Below are 15,609 nucleotides of genomic sequence, written 5' to 3'. Positions count from 1 at the left end.
CTCATGCCAATAATGGTTGTCACCCCCTCTCCCCACCCCAACCCCACACACACACCCCACATCCCCTCTCCAATAAAAACAATTGAAGAGGGTGACAACCACTATTAGCATGAGTATACTAGTTGCTGATATCCCAGATCGCATTAGGGTTCATGGTCACGTGACAAGTAAGTTGACTAGACTGACTGACTGACTGAGTTTGGTTTTACGCCGCTTTTAGCAATATTCCAGCAACATCACGGCGGGGGACACCAGAAATGGGCTTCACACATTGTACCCATGTGGGGATTCGAACCCGGGTCTTCGGCGTGACGAGCCAACGCTTTAACCACTAGGCTACCCCACCGCCCTAAGTTGACTAGAAGTGAATTAATGCAGCTACAAGCTACCAAGCAGGCGTTGGGCAATGCTCCCGACATAGTCAAAACAAACTCGTCAGCATTATCGTAGACTTTCCTTGACCTTTACATGCCTTCTGGTAATCTCCAGATAGTCCAGTGTTATATAACTCATGGACAACTTTTTTCTTTATACACGCTTGTGAGTGAATTGGGTTTACACCGCTGTGAAAAGTACGAAAGTGAGTGAGTTTAGGGTTACGCCGCACTCAGCTATATGGCGGCGGTCGGTAACTAATCGAGTCTGGACCAGACAATCCAGTGATCAACATCATGCACATTGATCTACACAGTTGGGATACGATGACATGTGTCAACCAAGTCAGCGAGTCTGACCGCCCAATCTCGTTAGTTGCCTCTTACGACAATCATGGGTTACTGAAGACCAGTTCTAACCCTGATCTTCATGGGTCACCGCCATCAAACATGGATGTCTAACCTTTACTTGCCCTCGACAGTGTATAACATCCGAGTCTGCGAATAGATAGAAAAACCTACACAAAGACATGTCCGGAAGTAGTGCTGAAGTACAAGTGTGAATGAGTTTAGTTTTACGCCGCCTTTAGCAATATTCCAGCAATGTCACGGCAGGGGACACCAGAAATAGGCTTCACACATTGTACCCATGCATACATGGGGAATCGAACCCGGGTTTTCGGCGTGATAAGCGAACGTTTGAACGACTAGGCTACCCCACCGCCCCCGTAGAACCAGGGCCCGCGTTTTGATGTGACGTTACGTTACGTAGGACCTGGCTCTCATTACTCAGTAACCAACATTCTAACTAACGTCATACATTTCAGTGTTCATATATTCAGTTCAGTTATACTCGATAACTTACAACATGTTGGAGATTCTAAGATATTACTTTACCAACGCATGTTATGATATAGTGTTTAAAGAAAGAAATATAAATACTTTCTATTCAATGCACATAAGTCCCATATCCAATTACCCAACAAGTTCGATAGACTTTTCAGACACTATTTGAAACAGACCATGACGGCTTTGGTGGCCGTGGAATAAAGGCTGCTCACGTAGGAGGCATAGACCTAGTGCTATACTGACGCATCGACCTCTGCCTTCCTTGCATAGAGCTGTACGATCGCTTAGTCCACGTGTGCAAGCGAAGGGCAGCTTGTACCTATTGGTAACGACGGGTGTTGAAGCTCACGTGGACACGGGCTGGAAGCCAGATCACTGGGCCATGTCAGTTGGGAAGGGCATTCGTGACCTCTTCTGTAACCAGGGACACTTTACCGAGAGTCATTTGCATACATAGTGAATATTAGTCTTACTGTCTCTGAATTACCCGTGAAGATCCGGGTCAGAAGTGGTCTTTAGCCACCCATGCTTGGAGTCAGTCACGGGTGTAAGGGTGCGCTGACTTAGTTTGATGCCTGAAAATATATCTCAGATCGCTGCGCAAATGTCAATTACTGAATTGTTTGGTCTTAACTCAATTAATTACTTGAAAACTGCCGAGTTAAAATTTACATATACCGGGAGTATTATTAACAGAAAACGACGAGGATGGGTGTTCGAGTCCCACTTCTGGTGGGGTAAAACCGTACCTATACTCAAAGAAGAATTTGCCAACAATGATATTGAAGCTCTCTCTCTCTCTCTCTCTCTCTCTCTCTCTCTCTCTCTCTCTCTCTCTCTCTCTCTCTCTCTCTCTCTTCTCTATGACTCTCTCTCTCCTCACTGTCTCACCTCTCTTTCTCTCTCTCTCTCTCTCTGTCTTTTCTATGTCTCTGTCTCTCTCTCTCCTATGACTCTGTCTCACGTACCCTCTTTATTTCTCTCTATATGAATTGCAATAAGCCCCAGTAAGATCGGAGATAGTCGCGAAAATCTACACTTGCTTCGTGTCTGTGTATGTGTATCTCTCTCTGTGTGTCTGGGTCGATCTATCCACTTGAAACAGCATTAAGTGTATATTACTTACAAACATTCAATATGTTTATTGTTGGGAAAATATCCGAATCTGGTCACATTCAAAGACGCAAACTTGGGAGAGCATCCTCCATTATCAAGGGAATATATTTTCAATCACGTGCGACACATACAGGTACCCATGCAATACACATTTCAACGAAACATGTGGTATTACATTTCAGCTACAGTCATACCACATGTAATGGACGGTGTGCCCTGTGTGTCCCTGGCTGCATCCAGTCCCCCTGCACCTAAACCAGCAGGAATGTGCACCCATTCCCAGAGCGTCTGTAGGTCAGGAAACCAGTGTGCCATGGTGCAGAGCTGTTGCAGGTCACGGTGACATAGATAGCATCATTATCATTACTGGCGCCGTCTTACAAGTTTTTGACAACCCGAACGTCACTTGTGAGTTTCCGTCACGCAATACGTGGAGTATTAGTTACGAGTAACGGTGTCCTTGACATCGACGTTGTGGGATTAATAATTATTCAGTCAATACCATTTTCTTTATCTTTACCCTGTGTAGAAAGCACAACATGACATTAGTCTGGGACGTTTACCAATTTAACGATCGAGCATGGTACTGATAACTACGTGTCGTCATCAGAGCTTAGCTGAGACTCGAACCGACGATCAGCGGATCCAGGTGTCACGGGGCGTAGGTGTGCACGTACCATGGGTTTTCCTCAATAATTTCCCCCTATGCCGTGATGTAGTCGAACGCCGGAAACTCTGGTTGGTCTAGTCTGCATGATCTGGTCACTAGACCCAGAGACCATATATAATATAATCTATTATATGGTCTCTGCTAGACCAGATGTCTGATCCCCAGTCATCCATTCAATCTTTGAAGATATTACGGTCGCTTCTTGAACCACAGCGGATATCATACTGTTGACCGAGTTCTCTCCCTTGAATTATCCCTCACGCTGTTGTTCAAAAAGCCACAGACATCAAAATATGTCAATTAAAATGTTGTGACTAAACCTGTATAAAACTTTCTAACATATATCTTGGAGAACTTAAACTTAAAAGAAGTTGCTATGTCTTATAATTATAAAACCAGAACGTTCCTCTGAAGAAACGTTTTCCCATTTTACGTCCCTGTACATTTCCTCACCATACACATGCTCGTGAATTTCACCACAGACCGCCATTCTGTGGTCTCTGGTTCTTTCAAAGTGGTAGAATTCTAAGGCCTGCATCACTTCTAGCTTTTCTCCCACACCAAGCCAACACTCTCTGATACAACTGGAATACTGTTTTATGCTTAACCAACTCACTCACTCTCCTGAAGACGGTGGGGTTGCCTTGTGGTTAAAGCGCTTGTTACGCAAAAGATCCGGCTTTGATACCCCAAATGGGTACAATGTGTGAAGCCCATTTGTGCTGTCCCCACGCCGTAACATTCCTAGAATATTCCTAAAGGAGGCGTAAAACCATACTCACTTAATCGCGCACGGGACAAAAACAGTGGCGCTCCTGGAATGTATGTCATTTTTCGATGAACTGCGTGTCAATACTGTAGTGAACAGTGGCGGATCCAGAGAGAGAGAGAGAGAGAAGAGGGGGTGGTGTGTGTGTGAGTCCCCAGGGTTCGAACCCCTTTGAAAGTGACTTAAGCGGGTGTGTGTGTGTGTGTGTGTGTGTGTGTGTGTGTGTGTGTGTGTGTGTGTGTGTGTGTGTGTGTGTGTGTGTGTGTGTGTGTGTGTGTGTGTGTGTGTGTGTGTGTGTGTGTTTGGTGTTTTGAAAATTGGGGTTTTGTTTTTGGGCAGAGCCCCCCTTCAAAATTCCTGGATCCGCTCATGGTGTACATGTTTTACTGTGGGACGCAATAGCTTCAAAGTAGTTGCTTAAAATGAAAAATGCATATGATCACATTTTGACCGAAAAGAACAAAAATATTTGCGAAACAGCACAGCTTTTGGAGTTTTTGAGACCCTCCTTAAACACCGTACACCCCAACCGTTCATAGAGGAGTAGATTGATTTTTGTAGGTGTCATACGTATACGACATGGCTATATTTTCCATAGTACATACAGACCTTCAACATATATTATTAGCGTGTTTCTGTAGGCGTTCGTTAAATTGTGCTTCATGAATTAAGAAGATGAATTGTTGTTGTCGTCGACAAACTATTGTCTGTGACGTGAAGCTATTCACCAAGCGCTCCATTTGACATTGTTGGTTGAAGCGTCAGTAAAATACATCTGCATGGCCTGCTCGGAAAGAACTGATCCCTCAGCACGTGTTCCTCACTTCTTCACACACCCGTGAAGGATCCCGTTGAGTTTAGTTTTATGCCGCTTTTAACACTATTTACGTAAAATCACGGTGGGGGACACCAGAAATGGGCTTCACACACTGTACCCTTTTGAGAAATCGAACCCGTATCTTCGGTGAGATGAGTGAATTCTTTAAGGGTCCGTTCATAATTTATGGCTAGGGAGGGTGATGATGCTTTTAATGGGGGTCACCTATTTTGTTCTCGGAAGGTGGGGTGGGTGGGTGTGGAATCAATTTTGTACATGTTTCGGTGTGTGTGTGTGTGTGTGTGTGTGTGTGTGTGTGTGTGTGTGTGTGTGTGTGTGTGTGTGTGTGTGTGTGTGTGTGTGTGTGTGTGTGTGTGTGTGTGTGTGTGTGCAGCAAGTTTCTACATAAAATATTAAAAAATTATGCTTTAGTTAAATGGAAAGGGGAAGGGGGGAGGGTCATTGATTTTGTACATGACATGCAGGGGGGTCACTTACTTTGTACATCAATTTTAGGGGGGGGTGTCATTCACATTGTACATGCTTCTCCATAAAAATCATCATCGGTGGGGTAGCCTAGTGGTTAAAGCGTTCGCTCGTCACGCCGAAGACCCGGGTTCGATTCCCCACACGGGCACAATGTGTGAAGCCCATGTCTGGTGTCCCCAGCCGTAATATTACTGGTATATTGCTGAAAGCGGCGTTAAACTCACTCACTCACTCTTTAAGTGACAAAGTGGTAGAGCATTTATAACTACATGTAATAGTAAAATAGAATGGATTATCACTTCTTCGTTAAGAGTGTAAAACGATATGTGTTTAGCAATCGTTTGATAGTGATGACAGACTCGACACTGAAACGACGCGACAATTGTAATAAAGAAACTGATAAGCCAAAGGTATTAGTTTACCCGGGGCGGTGCGAAAGCCAGATGGTAAAAGCGTTCGCTCGTCACGCCGAAGACCCGGGTTCGATTCCTCACATGAGTACAATGTGTGAAGCCCATTTCTGGTGTCCGTGATATTGCTTGAATATTGCTACAAGCGGCGTAAATCCAAATTCACTCACTCACTCACTTAGGACCAGTCACCTACCTTCAATTAATGAGTACCCCTGGAGGGTCAATACAGGTGTACTAGGGTAGATAGGAATGGTAGCATATAAGGGTCCAAGTTTAACCTCTGCTGTTTCTGAGAGCAGAAATATTGAAGTTCGTATAATCTCAAATCTGGGCCTAGATTTTCGAAGCTCTCTTACCGCTAAGATAGTCGTAAGTACCATACATTAACATTAACTTACGACTATCTTAGCGCTAAGAGAGCTTCGAAAATCTAGGCCCAGGTTCTTTGTGACACTTGCACTGTCAGGTACTCATACTGTCAATCACTAATTTGCCTAGCCAGAGTTGAATATCTATAGACCGCAAGGGTGTACCTGAAATATCGTAGATACCGATATAAAACATTTTCTCAGTTGATATCGTGTACTAAAACACTCTGTACTTTAACTCGTTTACCTAGACCAATTACAACTGATTGATAGCCTTCGATCACGGTGGATCAGTACATAACTACAGTACTTAAGTCAATAGGAAGTATACCACCCCCCGCATATGTGTCACTAAGTTCACACAGGCACTGTATACCAGTAGATCTAAGGTAGTGTATTATACCTATGATCGCCCTGCCTACCTGGCGTGAGACGGACTCATAACGGCTGGTGATCCATCACCTCCCCCTGTCAGGTCATGTTTGTGTCTGGCAGCAGTGGGGAAGGGGGTGGGTCAGCTCCAGGAGACCCCATGACAGTGTACTCATTTGACACCAAGGCGGTTTGTAAGATAAATACTTATTTACCTCAAATGATGATCATCAACTGTCAAGTACATTTGGAAAACAAGTCAACAAAACATTTGGGTTATATAAATTACAATAGCATACATTTTAAGAGAAACCGTATATATTTTTGCTATTTTGTATTGTCGCTGTAATTACTATCGTCAACGTCGTCGTCACCATTACCAGCATCCAGTGATTGACATCGTGAACATCGATCGACGCCATCGTGGCAGTCGTTTCGGTTACTGGAGATCAATTCTAACCCGGATCTTCACGGGTCCAACAGTAACATATTCGAATACTAACAACAGCTGTGGCAGTTGTAACCACCCAACGGGGCGGTGGGGTAGCCTAGTGGTTAAAGCGTTCGCTCGTCACGCCGAAGACCCGGGTTCGATTCCCCACATGGGTACAATGGGTGAAGCTCATTTCTGGTGTCCCCCGCCGTGATATTGCTGGAATATTGCTACAAGCGGCGTAAAACCATACTAACTCACTCACTCACTCACTTACGACAGTCGTAATCCTTAGAGTTTTATGACAAACTTAAGACAGTTCAGACACTACAACTGTCGTAACACCCATACCTTAACATAGACTTGCAACAGTTGTGTCACTACAATGGTTGTATATACCATATTTTAATTACGACTTACGATAGTCGTAATTCCTTGAGTATAAACACATGCTTGAGGTCGTCTTGACACTACACTAAAGTAATTCCCACACTTTAACGTAAACATAGTAGGAGCTCTGCTCGACTCAGGTTATAGCTTAACATAGACTTACGGCAGTTGTAGCGCTAAACGACATCCATAGCAAAAACTTGGGACAGCTTTTCAATGAAAATAGTTTGTAATATAGAGCCGGACGCTTGACGTCATCGTTAAGCTCTTCTTACTTATTCACACTTTCACGTATTTCGTCTTTGCATGGCATCGTATTGTCAGAAATACCCGGGTTACCTTTGATAGGGACCTTCCCACTGCACTTGTCGACTCTTGGACAAGGAGGCCGATCATCATGCTGCAGACATTGCTTCGACGTTGTCATGTACGACGTTGAATGAGGTGTGTATAATGGCCGATTATCCGTGGTTTTGTCGAGCCTCTGGTGACATAGGTAAATACAGTTATACACTTGATCTTTCATAAAAATTATTGTAATGTTTGTTTAAGGTTTAGCCGACTAGACTGACTGACTGACTGAGTTTGGTTTTACGCCGCTTTTAGCAATATTCCAGCAACATCACGGCGGGGGACACCAGAAATGGGCTTCACATATTGTACCCATGTGGGGATTCGAACCCGGGATCTTCGGCGTGACGAGCCAACGCTTTAACCACTGGGCTACCCCACCGCCCCTTTAGCCGACTAGAAAATCACGTAGAGAAAGATCTGCACCAAATTTGGTCAACATTTGGAAAAATATCTTGCTCTCAATTCTGGTGTCTTCCATGTAATATATAGTAATAATAGTAATAGTCCGCTTATATGGCGCTCATACCCAGGCACATTGCCTGCTCACGGCGCTACGTACATTACTATCCCCGGTCATAGGACACTATCGTACTTCCGATACTTTTTCAACTCCCTGGGGACCATACAGCCATGAACCTGCTAGGCGCAATGAACTAACCACTCACGGGTACCCATTTTACAGCTGGGTGACCTGAAACAATGTGGCTCTAACTATCTTGTCCAAGGATACTACAAAAATGTGCCCACCTCGGGACTCGAACCTAGGTTCCTCCACCGGGGATCGAACCCGGGCCTTCAGCGTAATAGGCAGACGCCTTACCACTGTACTATTGCGCTCCGGAATGAACACATCAAAGGCAAACATCAAACTTCAAACGATTTACATATTTTCATATACAGAACCATGGTATAACCTGCAATACCTGGACAAAATGTAAATAGATTTCATAACATGTGAAAAGGTGACGGTTCAGTTTAACAAATGACTGATTCTTGTATTATTGTTGTTTTTGTCGTCGTTGTTGATATTGGGGCGGTGGGGTAGCCTTGTGGTAAAAGTGTTCGCTCGTCGCATCGAAGATCCGGGTTCGATTCCCCATATGGGTACAATGCATGAAATCCATTTCTAGTGTCTCCCGCCGTGATATTGATGGAATATTGCTAAAAACTGCGTAAAACCATACTCACTCGCTCACTCACGTTGTTGTTATTTCTATTTTTATTTATTTGCGTTCTTAACGAAAGGTGTGTCGCGCTAATCTGAAAATTATCAGGATATCCTTGATGACATTGTCTCAGTGTAATAGTTTGTATATGTAGATAACATTCCTATACGTAGTTGGTGACTGAATAACTTGGGACTAACGCGACATTCACCATATTGCAGTTATGTCACGGTGCAAATATCACAGTATACATGTCATACGCAGACCCGAACACGGACTTGGAGCGTGGCGGGCGAGTGGTTTAATCACTAGATGACAATGTCAAATCTTTAAATGTGAAATGGAACACATACAATGCAACAAAACAAGTGTGAGATCTCTCTCTCTTTCTCTCTCTCTCTCTCTCTCTCTCTCTCTCTCTCTCTCTCTCTCTCTCTCTCTCTCTCTCTCTCTCTCGTATATGAATTGCAATAAGCCTCAGTGAGATCGGTGATAGTTGCAAAAATCTACACTGGCTTCGTGTCGTTGTATGTGTATCTCTCTGTGTGTCTGGGACGATCTATCCACTTGAAACAGCATTAAATGTATATATCAATTGTACTCGTATGGTTATCTCTTTTAATCTTAAGCGTTTTCAGGATTTAAATTAATTTATCTGCGCACGTGAACAGACAAGATACAGGGATGAGACGGAAGTGCCCTTGGGATAATTTATTTTTTTATACCCCGGGATTATCATATAATAGGCTTTTACCTGTCGGTGCCTTTGATGTGATGACTCACTATTAAAACAATACACTGTTGTTTAGAATGTTATTCACACTATGATATTGTACAGGTGCGTGCGTTATTCAAATCACCTGGCCACAAAAAGATACAGTAGCTACTGTGAATTAGGAGTGGTTGGTGGGCGACCTGTGGTAGGACAAAGCCAGAAATTCTGGTGGAGGCCCGCCAGCGCCGATATATAATTGTGACCTAAGTAAGCAAGCAAGCGAAATTACATTTATAAGTCTCTGGGAAAGAAATGCAACAGTGAGTGCATTGGGCCTTACGTCGGTTGAACGTTATTCCAGTTATATCGAGACGTGTCTGGTTAAAGTGGGAGGAAAATCCGAAGTAAGGCAGATATCAGAAGTTTACAGTTTTGGAGACAGCGACGAGTACAGAAACACATCAAACATAAACAATACATAGACTGTTTACCACTATTCACTATTCAATCGACCTGGATGAGTGCCTCCAAGATTCTACAAACTCGACATGTGTTTTGTTATGTTATAAAGTGCTGTGCCATGTATAGGTTTCATGGGGAGTGCAGCCTTCTAGAGTGACATTTAGTCAAAAAATATAGTTAACTTTAAATATTAAAGGGGCGGTGGGGTAGCCTAATGGTTAAAGCGTTGGCTCGTCACGCCGAAGACCCGTGTTCGAATCCCCACATGGGTACAATGTGTGAAGCCCATTTCTGGTGTCCCCCGCCGTGATGTTGCTGGAATATTGCTAAAAGCGGCGTAAAACCAAACTCATTTTGTCAGTTAAATATTAAAATTAATTTAGAATTATTTAATATTTTATATCTACGGGAAACGGAATGCCCAAACAAAATAGAATCCTGAAGGTTTCCGGGACAATTACTGTTAGAAAATGAGAGCCATGGCAGTTAAGACTTGTTATTCTCGACTTGAATTAGACTCCTTTTTTTATTTATTCTCAAGGATCTCTGAGACCATCAGCCTTTTAAGACGGAGATGTAAGTATTTTATGTACGACTCAGTGAATAGCTGAACCACTCCTCAACATTGTTCTGCTGTAGATTTCCCTGCATTGTTTCTTACACAATATCCTGATAGCTGATTTGTGTCACATACGTTCATTGGATAATCCACTGTATCAGTGGGTGGGTATTGCATTGCCGTGTCACGAGTATTGGCCTCTCCAGGAGACCAACGTGTCCTTTGTAAAACCACTTTACGATGTAACGTATATTAGACATGGCATAATGTGGGTAGCTAAATACTGATATGACGTTACGTTGCTAGGAGACACTTTTCAAACAAACAGTATATTTGAAAAATAAAACCATTTTAGTTTTGTTATATTTGTTATTTATTGCGAATAATCCTGTATGTCTGAAATATATTGCGACTAATCATATATGCGTTCGAGACGAATCGTGTCATGTCGGAATTGTTCGGTACTGTGAACGCTCTTACTCTGACGTCAGGAAATGTAGCCACACATTGAAAAAAGTGTGAAATACGTAAAATTTAACATTTGATTGATTTATTTATTTTTGATATTATCATTTTTATAAGTTTCATGCACTGGGTTTCAAATGTACTTTGCACGTGTTATGCAATGTGGTCGTTTTCATAACACGGAACTGGATGTTGTGTTACCAATTTTAAGTTCTCTCTTTCTTAAAATAAATTCCGTTAAAAATTCCATTTACTATGAATTAATTACAGACTGTAGCTAATGCAACGCTGTAGTTGAAATATTAAGCACTGGGTGTGAAAGAATGAACACCACTGCTTATTAGAAGGAATACGGGAAGAATATGCATGGCTCGGTCTACAGCGACGGTTTTCTGTGCGTCTAATAGGTCATATGGTCTGATTCTTTCCATCAAACTTTTTCTTGACATATTTGTATGTTACAATGTGTCGGACTTTAATACAATCAGCGTCTCCCACAACATCTTATAACATTGAAGGAGTCACAACACGCTGTGAAGTATACTATTCACACTTTGCTAAGGATCAAATCATTGATTCAACAGAAAACTATGATATGGGGTCAAATTTGGTTTAAATATCTAATTGTAAGCATGGATCCTAGGTATCAGTATGTCATTTCATCTTGTGGATCCAATACGTGCTATTGACAGGTGTTGTGTACTTGTCAATGACCCGTTCCATGATCTGCAAAACGGTTGATTGGTGCCATGAAAACCATGTTTATGGTTTATGGCGCTAGATAGTAGATAGGGACAGTGGGAATCTCCTTAATCCATTCATGCGCGTCACTAATTAGATGACGCGGCATTTCAAGTATCAAGTGCATAAGGTTAGATAAAAGTGACTGTTTGCCTAAAGAGGGCTTACCATATCATTATTTATCCAGTTTTAAATTAATACATTTTCAAATTATACATCTTTGTTTAAGTAAAGTTGTGAAATTTTGTGATCCTTAGCAAAGTGTGAGTAGTATATTATTAGTATATTTATTAGTAGTAAATTCAAATTATCGTTTGTGCCATCAGCAACGAAACAATGGTCGCAACCGCTAGACCAACTAGAATGCAGGATTCTAAAATGTCAAGAAAGAATAATATGGTCCTCCTGGAATTTTTCCAGGGGATATAGCGATAATCCTAGTCAGCCACCATGCCTTTGTTCCAATACTATACCAGACATAATGAAGATATTCCTGTCCGACCTTTAAGGTTTCTGATCACGACCTTCTCATGTTCCGTGTTCCAAGGAGACGATATAACCTCTGTGTTGGTCACTCGTGGTCAGTTTACGTCACATGCGAACATGACAATGTTGGTTTTGTAGTCGTTGACGCCGCTCTGTGTCTAAATCAAAACCACAAACTAAAATAACACCGAGACGTCTGACAACATAGTTTGTCTTCATGGCGGGGACGTGTTTGTTGTCGTTGATGAAAGGGCTAGTTCACATGGGTTTACGTGACCGCTGTTGGCGGCTCACTCAGCCTCGCTGGATTAGAACAAGTTATAGCCGGGTCATATCCATCACCTTTAACTTGGAATACAATGTAAATGTTAGATTTTTTTTAAAGCATATGTGTATTAAATCTAGCCTTGTGGACAATTTCTCGCCGCGAATAGAAGCAAAATTGTTCATGCGGCGTAAAGTAATATTCACTCACTCACTCTGGCTTTGTAATATATGGGAGTTAATGCGGGCTCTACATGAGAACATGCGCGAGTGAGTGTGTGAGTGAAATGCGTTTTACGTCACTTCTGCAATATTCTACTCATGTCACGTTGGGAAGCACAGAGAATGGTTTTCTGATATTATACCAACGTCTGGAACCGTTCCTCAGACTTGACAAGTTCCCATCGCCACAGCTGTACAACCAATCACCTCCTTTTCCAATTACGGAAATACATTATTGACATATTTTATGGATAACAACTTCTTTGATTTCGTTAGTGCCACCTTTCGATATAGATTCTTGTCAGTAGTGTACTTCCCAGTTTTTAAAATGCCACTCAATGAAGAAATACTTAATTTGTTTTCAGACCCCTCAGAATGGTTACAGGAATCATAGTTGAAATACCGCATGCTAAATAATTTCCACGGAGGTAATCAATATTTCGACTGTGAGACAATCAAGATAGAGGGCAAATAGAATTAGAATGCATTTTTGTGTGTGTGTGTGTGTGTGTGTGTGTGTGTGTGTGTGTGTGTGTGTGTGTGTGTGTGTGTGTGTGTGTGTGTGTGTGCGTTATGGGGTAATAAATAAAGTCATATATTTCAATACAAAAATATATATAAGAAATGAAAACGAACAATAAGTATAAAAAGGTCCCGCCTGTACCTTGTGACCTCGTTTTCGGGGTAACAGAATGGAAAGCATCAGTGGAGTGATTCAGAATCAGTATATATATTATCATGATTATAATTGGCATTTGTGTCGATAAAACCAACATAATCACTCAGTGACACATTACTGTACGGCGGGAAGCACACACCCATCTGCATTGTTACAGAAGTGATTTGCAGCTGGATAACTCTCGACGACTGATGTCATGGAACGCCGCGTCCTAGGTCACGTGACCGAAGTACAGGCGGGTCGTGACGTCCTACCGCCTGTCGAAAGAAAGGTTGGTATGATCGTGAGCATGGGATAAGACGTATTTTCAAATATCGGATTAGCTGACACTTGGCGTGATTATCTGGGCATGAACGCCTTTTGTATTGTCTGTATAGTAACTTGTCAGAGGTGAGAAACCGTTCGGCTATGTCATTTGGTGCAAGGAAAACATGAGATGCGCGCCTATTCAAAGCTAACAGTAAACGATGAGGTCATACCAATAGCAAATATATTTTCGTACTTAATATTCTGTACAAACAAATTCAAACACGTCAGCCAGTTTGTTGGTATAGAGTATTATGTCTATGGTCCAGTGGAAAACGGCTTGACAATTAAAGTATGCAGCCAAGTTAGTTCTGAATCTCATAAATAATTGTATAGTCTTCTGTTCGTTGCATCGTTTTCAGGATATGCGAGTTTTAACGTTTTGTAAGTGAAATGTGTTATAACGATTTTCTTGTCAAATCGTTCTGTCATGTAAAGCCCTCTGTTAGTTATGAACCATATATTTTACAACGCTCTGTTTCTTATATAATCCACAGTATCGGTGGACCTGTTTGTCATGAATTTATGTTAGTTATAGTGTTCTGTCACTTTCGAATATTTCTGAGAGAGGTATTTTCGGGGTTGTCGACTCCCTCAGGTAAAGCACTTTTTTAGTTATAAACTTCACTAGTTATAACGCTCTGTCAAAGATAGTAGTGTTTAACATTATTAATCTCCGTATCGTAAACTTTATATCATATTTCAGGACTCAAATTTGTATCTTTGGCGAGCATTATACATATAAAGTGTCGATAACAGAAGAAAAACGACGAAGTTACCACCATCATCCCACCCCACCCCCCACCACCCCAAACCAACGCTTAGTCTTTACATAGTGAATATATAGTTCGGGGACCTTGAGTGAGTGAGTGGGTGGTGAGTTTTTAGCAATATTCCAGCAATATCACGGCGGGGGACCAAGAAATGGGCTTCACACACTGTTACAGTGTGCCCATGTGGGGAATCGAACCCCGGTCCTCGGCGTGACGAGCGAACGCTTTCACATCTAGGCTACCCCCACCCCTCTACAAGTAAAGAGGGAACTCCTAGCAGTGTATGAAATAAGCCCCAGCCAGACATCATGGCTGGTAACTTCAAAATGTTACCAGTCCAAAATGGATTTAACCAGACTAGACACCAAGATATGATTCAGATGTATATAACATCTAGATTATTTTACCAGACCATAGGGCTGGCTAGCTGTAAATCTAGACCGTCCGTCTGAAATCTAGCCCGTCTCGGGCGGTCGGACGGGCCTTATCTCATACACTGCTCCTAGCTTATTGATGTCCCCGGTAAGTGTGATAATACGTTGAGCCAACATCGACAACCCTCAGTAACATATTCTAACATGTTCGCTGGATCCATTCGGCACCATGCGTCGTTACGTGACCGATTCGAAATAGGTGATGCTATAAACAGTCGTCCACTCAAATCACACTCGTGAACGAGATAAATTGTCTATGACTGACTGACTGAGTTTGGTTTTACGCCGCTTTTAGCAATATTCCAGCAACATCACGGCGGGGACACCAGAAATGGGCTTCACACATTGTACCCATGTGGGGATTCGAACCCGGGTCTTCGGCGTGACGAGCCAACGCTTTAACCACTAGGCTACCCCACCGCCCCAAATTGTCTATGAGGTCACTTCATAGTGTGTAAGACTGGCATGATGACGTCACTCTTTAATAGAATCCCGTCGTGATACTGCTGGAATATTGCTGAAAGCGGCGTAAAACTAAACTCACTCACTAACTTGAAGAAGCTGTGACAGCGAAATGGTCCAGAGTATTCATGGAGGATATGTGAGCATCTGCAGTCTTTCTCACGCACTTCACCCTGTGTGCCATGTCAATGTATATCATAGTCCTCGCGTCCCCTGAATTGAATTAACCCCTAGAAACATCTCTAAAACGTGGATCAACACCTGAAGATCTACATACACTCATCTCAACAAACACAACCCTCTCTCGTCAATAAATCCAATATGGCCGCTGAGATGTCCCCGTGTGTGGCGGCAAACAAGCATGTCGTCTGCTCTCCTTTCTGCCTCTGCTTCCACCCGACATGGCACACCCGGATGTAACGGATACACCCGAACAAACACGAAAACACTTTCCCGCTCTT

This window comes from Haliotis rubra, unplaced genomic scaffold (assembly GCF_003918875.1).
Source record: "Haliotis rubra isolate DU_JTF1 unplaced genomic scaffold, ASM391887v1 Scf45, whole genome shotgun sequence".
Classification (NCBI taxonomy): Eukaryota; Metazoa; Mollusca; class Gastropoda; order Lepetellida; family Haliotidae; genus Haliotis; species Haliotis rubra.
This window is presented reverse-complemented; position numbering follows the sequence as displayed.